Source organism: Mus musculus, chromosome 15, assembly GCF_000001635.26.
Source record: "Mus musculus strain C57BL/6J chromosome 15, GRCm38.p6 C57BL/6J".
Taxonomy (NCBI): Eukaryota; Metazoa; Chordata; class Mammalia; order Rodentia; family Muridae; genus Mus; species Mus musculus.
The window spans coordinates 51,569,793-51,576,891 of NC_000081.6; positions in this window are offsets into that span (position 1 = coordinate 51,569,793).

Consider the following 7,099-nt stretch of genomic DNA (forward strand, 5'->3'; position numbering starts at 1 on the left):
AGCTGAAGGGTTTGGCAACTCTGTAGGAAGAACAACAACATGAACTAACCAGATCCCCCAGAGATCCCAGGAACTAAATCACCAACCAAAGAGGACACATGGAGGGACCCATGGTTCCAGCTGCATATGTAGCAGAGGATGACCTTATCTAGCATCAATGGGAGGGGAGTCTCTTGGTTCTGTGAAGGCTCAATGTCCCAAAGTAGGGGAATGCTAGGGCCTTGAGATGGGAGGGATGGTGAGAGAGCACCCTCATGGAAGCAGGTGGAGGAAGGAGGGGATGGGAGTTTGCTGAGGGGAAACTGGGAAGGGGGATAACATTTGAAATGTAAATAAATAAAATAACCAGTAATTTTTTAATGTGCATTCACAAAAATAATAGTTACAGTTTCTCCTCTAGGGCTGATGCTGAGTCTATCTACCCATAATGCCATCCTGTGAGATGAGACTTAAATCCATCAGAAAGTGATTGGTTACTCCCATTAAGTTAGATTAAAAAAACAAAACAAATAAAAAACAAAACAAAAAACAAAAACTCCTTTACAATTTCACAGCTCTAAAAAAATGGTAAGCCCCAAACTTCTGACAATGAGTCACTTCTAAGACAGAATCAATTTATGAAGTATTTCCCTTTGGGCAATTGAAGAAATGAGAGAAAAATGGGAAATAACAGAGAAAAATAACTTTGATGTACATGGTTCAGTTTCAGTAGAAAAGAATCTGAGTTGATTTCTACAGCCAAAATAATTGGAACAGGTAGAGAACCAACAGAAAGAAAGGGGGTTGCTAAACACTTGAATCTGAATACTCAAATGTTCAATAATTTGAAAGAGTACCTAGCAACATTAGTCTCCACCAGGAAAAATAGTTGAAATCACAAAGTGATACCAGTATACAATCATAGAATTTCTATCCAAGTCAGAGTTGAAATGTTGACAGACATGCAAAGAGTCAGAATGCTTATCGCTTCCCATGGGAGGGCATTTAAGTGTTTCCACACTAGAAACTTATTTGGCATCATCACCTGCAGTTGAAATACTCACATCCTGTGACTCAGCCATCTCCCTCTGAGAATATGACTGTTTGATATCAAAATACATGTACTAGAATTGTTCCATATGGCACTTCCCATAAGCAGCCTGTACCATTTTCCCATTGATGGTATGAATAACTTGATCTTCCAGGCTTAAAGCAACAGATTATTTTCATATAGTTTTTAGTTCTTCATTTTAAACTGTATCTACTAGGTAAAAATCATGAATCAGTGTAACTTCTGTCCCTGTGAAGAAGCCAAGGGTAGATCTATTTTGTCGCCACTTCTCATGCAGAGTGCTATGGGCCATCCTTGTATTGAAACCTTTCTCCACCTTGAAGGCACATCACATTAGCCTCCTGTTTCCATCACATCTCCCCTCAGAACTTGACTCCCTCATCTTCCTCTCATGGAGATTTATGGGGGTGGGGGATGCAGTAAATATCCCCGTTTAAAGACCCTCAACTTAATGCCCTCAGTAAAAATTTCTTTTGCCTACTTAGGTAACATATAGCGGCATTAGAATGAGGACATATTTGGATAGTTATCATTCTAGCATCAGGAAACTTCTAGCTATTTCAAGAACCAAGGGATGAATGAGAAATCACCAACTGTAAGCAACATTATAAATGAATTTCATTCATTCAGTAGTAAGAATAAACAATATTGATTTTTCACAGTATCTTAAATGAATTCCACACCCTAGAATACTATAGAGCAATGAGCAATCTCTAACTACATGCAAATTCTGAATTAATATTACAAGCATAAAACTGAGTACAAGAAACAAGACTACAGCTGAAACAAAGGATGGGTCTGTGGGTTTTCCCTATATAAACACAGAACTGAAAATTAAACTTTGAGCCTTGATCTAAAACCTTTGTCTTGTCTTCATCCTCTCTCCTGCTCATCCTTTTTCATTTCCAGTCTCCCTTTCAGGTATACCCCGTTCTGGACAGCTACACTACAGGAATCCATCTGAATACAAGAAGAGGCAAAAGCAATCTAATGATAAAAGTAAGATAGCTTTGTTCCCCAATGAAGAGGCCATGCTTAGGTAGGACTACAAGGACACTTTTATGGAGGTAATGGTACTTTATGTCTTGATCTGGGAGCCAATTCACAGATACTGTAAATTTTCCCTCAAAGGCACACTTACATGTTATATCATATATCATGTTTCATATCACTGAAACTCATAATATCTTTGCTCTAAATAAAAGTTCTAAAGAATGAGGGCACCCTGGGTACATAAATGTATTTAATGCCATAAGAAAATGGGCCCTGGGCCAAAATAAGTTAAACCTATTATTAAACTTTTGATCCTCACTCTCATTCTCTGAAGGAAGTGGGATAACAATACTCCCTGGCTCTAACCCACTAAACTGCTGTGTGTAATATAGGTAAAGACTCATGGAACACAAAGGGTGCAAAGATGCTGCTTCTCGGCTTTGTGTTTAAATCTGGGCTCCAGTAGAGCAACTGCAACTGAACAGAAGAGAAACAATGATCTCAGAAGTTGTACTTCGCCTTCCTTCCTAGTGCCATGTTTAAAAACATTTGCCAAGCATTATAAAGTTGCTCCACACCCTGTAACACTAGTGAAGAAGTGGTTCTTTGTTCCTTTATAAAACACTGCCTGTTTCTTCTTAAAACTGCCAATTTCATTGAGAAAATCCTTTTCTCGAAGGTGAGCTGCTTCAGATTGTAAGAGCTATCATCCCCTGGGAAAAAAGGCATGAGCAGAGTGAAAGAGATAGGCTGCCCACAGAGCAAACACAGCCTGAAGAATATTGTCTGCCTTACAACCACAAGGTATGTCTCAAGGTCAAGGTCAAACCAAGCCAGACATCCAATCAGTCTCTATTACCCTCAGTAAGGCAAAAGGAAGAAAGGTGAAAACAATATGTAGATATAGATGTTGATACAGATACAGATAAAGATATAACCAGTGCAGAACATGTACCAGGGTGTGCAATACAAGACCTTGGCACACATGAGAGCAGAAATGAATCTTGGAGCTGCAACGCCCATTTAAAACATACTGGACTCATGAGTCTATAGTGCTCATGTCAAGGTCACTGAGCCCCACACAAAGACTATTTTAGTCATTTCCCAACACTTTCTAAGTCATGGTTACAACTGCCCATTCTTAGCCAGAAGCTATCATTTGTGACATTTGACTCTTATTTTGATTATTTCTTACACTCATTTTTTTATGGCCACTGGTATGTTTAAATGTCGAATAAGTTTGTACGTGTGTGTGTGTGTGTATGTGTGTGTGTGTAGGTTCACGTGAACCACATCAATGTCTGTGGAAGTCAGAGGTCAATCTCAGATGTTATTCTTCAGATGTTGACCCCCTCATTTTTGAGGCAGGTCTTGGAGCTTGCCAAGTCTAGGCTGACTGCTCAGCAAGCCCTGAGATCCACCTTTTTCCACCTCCCCAGCTATGGGATCACAAACATGTGGGTTCTGCGGATCAAGCTTAGGTCTTTCTGCTTACAAGGCAAGCACTTTACCAAAACAACCGATTTTATTTACCTTTTGACCAACAAGTAGGCTACTCACATTATATACTCCTTCCTTCTGGCTCATCTCCCAGTGACTTCTTTTGTTGTTGTTGTTGTTGTTGTTGTTGTTTTTCTTGTATATTTTTTTATTTACATTTCAAATGTTTTCCCCTTTCTGGGTCTCCCCTTCTGAAACCCCCTATCCCACCCCCTTCCCCTGCTTCTATGAGGGTGCTCACCCACCCACCGACTCCCATCTTCCCACACTGGCATTCTCCTACACTGGGGCAATGAACAACCTCAGGCCCAAGGGCCTCTTTTCCCACTGATGTCCAACAAGGCCATCTTTTGCCACATATGTGGCCAGCGCCATGGGTCGCTCGATGTGTATTCTTTGATTGGTAGTCCAGTCCCAGGGAACTCCAGTGGGGTCTGGTCTGTTGACACTGTTGCTCCCTCCATGAGGCTGAAAATCCTTTTATCCCCTTCAGTCCCTTCTCCATCCCCTCCATCAGGGACACCCAAGCTCAGTCCAGTAGTTGGCTGTGAGCTTCCTCCTCTATATTTGTTAGGGTCTGGCAGAGCCTTTCAGAAGACAACCACTTTGTATACTGGATCTCTTTCTCTATGATGGACAGCACTTTCTTCTCAATGCCTAGTTTAGAAGGGGTTCCCCTGATGTTTGTTGGAGAAATGAGCATCTCCCTGCTGGACACCAATCACAATTGATACCTTCCCACTTTTACTTAATAATTGAATTGTCAATCTCTCATAACAAATGGTATCAGATTCCATTTTTAATCTAATGACGTCTTTTTGTTACCTAAATAACTACCACCAATAGCATTCATTTGCCTCTGGCTCATTCTTCTCTTCCAATGAGCAGAATAATTTCCTTACCTTGCAACAGTAGATCTCTATAACACATCAAGATTTCCATTATGTACTCCATCGGTTGTTTTTAAACAAAATATAGGAAAGAAATGCCAGGAGATCTCCAAGCAACTGAGAAGTCAATGATTGCTTTATCTTACTTGAAAGTGGTCATCCCATCTTACCGGTACAAGATAGTAACTGAAAAGCTATGAGTGGCAGCCAGCCCACAATACCAGTACAAGGATTTGTTTTTCACATTCCTGTCCTATGGTGGTTGCTCTGTTCTCTACACTTCCTATTAGAATTTTTCCAGAAAAAAAATCTACATTTTTCAAAATGCAAGCCATCCTCCTTCCAATGTCCAAACCCAACGGAATTGTATGGGACAGATAAATCACAATCTCAAGCATTCATTTAAATCTAAAAATAAAACAGAGGAGGCATCTCGCCAAGCAGATTACACTCTGTAAGAAGGATGGAAATCCGTGTGTGAAGAGACAGTGTGTTAGCAATCGCTTTGTTTGTGGGCATAGCAGATTACTGGCAGAATCAGCCTTGCCAGAATTGGGTTTGAACCTGGGCAGTTTGGATCCAAGCTCCAGCTGCCTCTCAGGCAAATGAGAACAGCCCAGATGATCTTTGCAAACGGCCTGGAGGAACTGGACACGGGCTGCTCTTTCCAGAGATTTAGCAATCACAGGAAGAGAGATAGGGATGTTGCACAAAAGAACACGCAGGCCAAGAAAAAGTATTTTTAGGGAAGGAGAGTTTTGAGACCAATTTTTTGCATTATGGGAAAAAGCTAAGAGAAGAAGAGAGATTAAAGATACGAGGAATGATGGTGTCAGGGGGTGGAAAGTCCCCTTGCCCCTGCCAGAGAGTTGTAACACATACAATCCCTAAGACAGGGAGACAGACTCAACTTTTAAAGGCGATAAGATTCTGAAACAAGGACAAGGAACGAGCAGAACACAGAGGAAGATAAAAATAAATTTAGAATCAGAGCGATGGGAAGTTGGGAGTTCACCGTATATGGCTTCAAGGATCACTGTGAAATAGGAGGTAATTTCATCTGTTGAGAGGAGGGAAGTAGAGGACTTGGCTGAACCATGTAAAAACGCCTTAGAACACCTGTTCTCCGGGCCGAGATAGGAAAGTAGAAGTAAGTGCGAGGCTGGCTGAAATATACATGAGACTGTAATTTAGGGCCAATCTCACTAGACTTCCCTGAGCAGGGCCCTGAGAAAAGGGGAGCTTGGGATTTGACACTGTATTCTCCTCCGTAATTACTGCTTGATACAGGGAGTTTATTAAAGCTTTCTTGCTTCATTTCCCCTATAAAACAAGTTAATAATCCTTGCCCCCTTCTTATCCCATAGGACTTTAACGAGCATTAATTAATATCTTCAAAGTGTCCCCAGTGCCTTGGGAAAGCAATCTGTAAGGGCTTTCTTTCATCACATTTATTATTCTTGCAATTGCATTTCCCCACCCTCTGTGGGGTGGGGAGAAGAAGCTGAAACAATCTTGCCAGCTTCCTTCTTTTATTCCAAAATGAACCTGCTAAGTCTACCTGAGCTAGCCATCAGATAATTGTAAGACACATCAGATGCATAAAGAACATTCTTCGGGGGTCGTTACACTAGAAAGAAACGTCATCAAAAGCTTAGCCACAAGCACCAATTGTGGTCTTTTCTGTTGTTGCTGTTGTTGTTTTGGGATTTTTTTTTTTTAGAATTTATTGTTGTGTCCAATGTAAACAATATGAAGCGAAGCTTTTCCAAATGGCCCTTTACCCTAAACTGCCAACGACCTTGTAGGAAAATCCAGGCCTTAAAGGAAAAAAAAATCGCAAGCCACTAGCGTGAACACTTACAACTTAATATAACAGTTACTGGACTACAAAGTTTCTTCTAACTTCATTTTTTGAACTCATCCTAAATGCTTAATTTCTTTCTTTCTTATTGCTATTCAACAAATCTGTTAGTAGTAGGCACTGTAGCTCAAGACATAGTACTTAACATTCACCTATATCTACATGCACTCTTTTCATTATCTAAGAGGCTGGTGTCCCCTTATTTAAATTTCCTTGTTATTGGACAAATATGGCTAAAAGTCTATTCCCTTTCTACATTTTCTATATCAACATTATTTATTTGCATTAGGATAGAGAGACTAAGCAGAATTATTTGGTACTGAACATTTTCTGACCCTGAGCTGAATGGCTTCTTTCAAATTCTAATTAGCCCATGGGTATCATAGGCCATGATGAAATGCTTGTGTGAAGCCATCAGAATCCCACCAAGGGGTAGGGACTAGTTTGTAAAAATTCATTTCTGATAAGGAAGCAGCTGCTTGTTATAAGATACCCTTGCTCTGATTATATGGGGATGAAAGCTCTTACTTTCCATACTCTTTTTTTGCCAAAGTTGTCTTCTTTCAATTTGGCTTGGAGACATGACATGAAATAGTTGATGCTTGTGATACAGAGTGGAAATCCAAAGTTGGCAGTTTCTGCAGGCTATGTAAGCCAGGCTGCTTGCTAGTTCATTGTTTGATGTTACTGGGGCCCCATAACACAGCAAAGCTATAGTTAGCTGGCTGGGGAAAGTCAGATAGGCGGAGTGAAGTCCTAGTACATCAAACAAAAGGGATTTCTTGAGGCTGAAGTCACAGA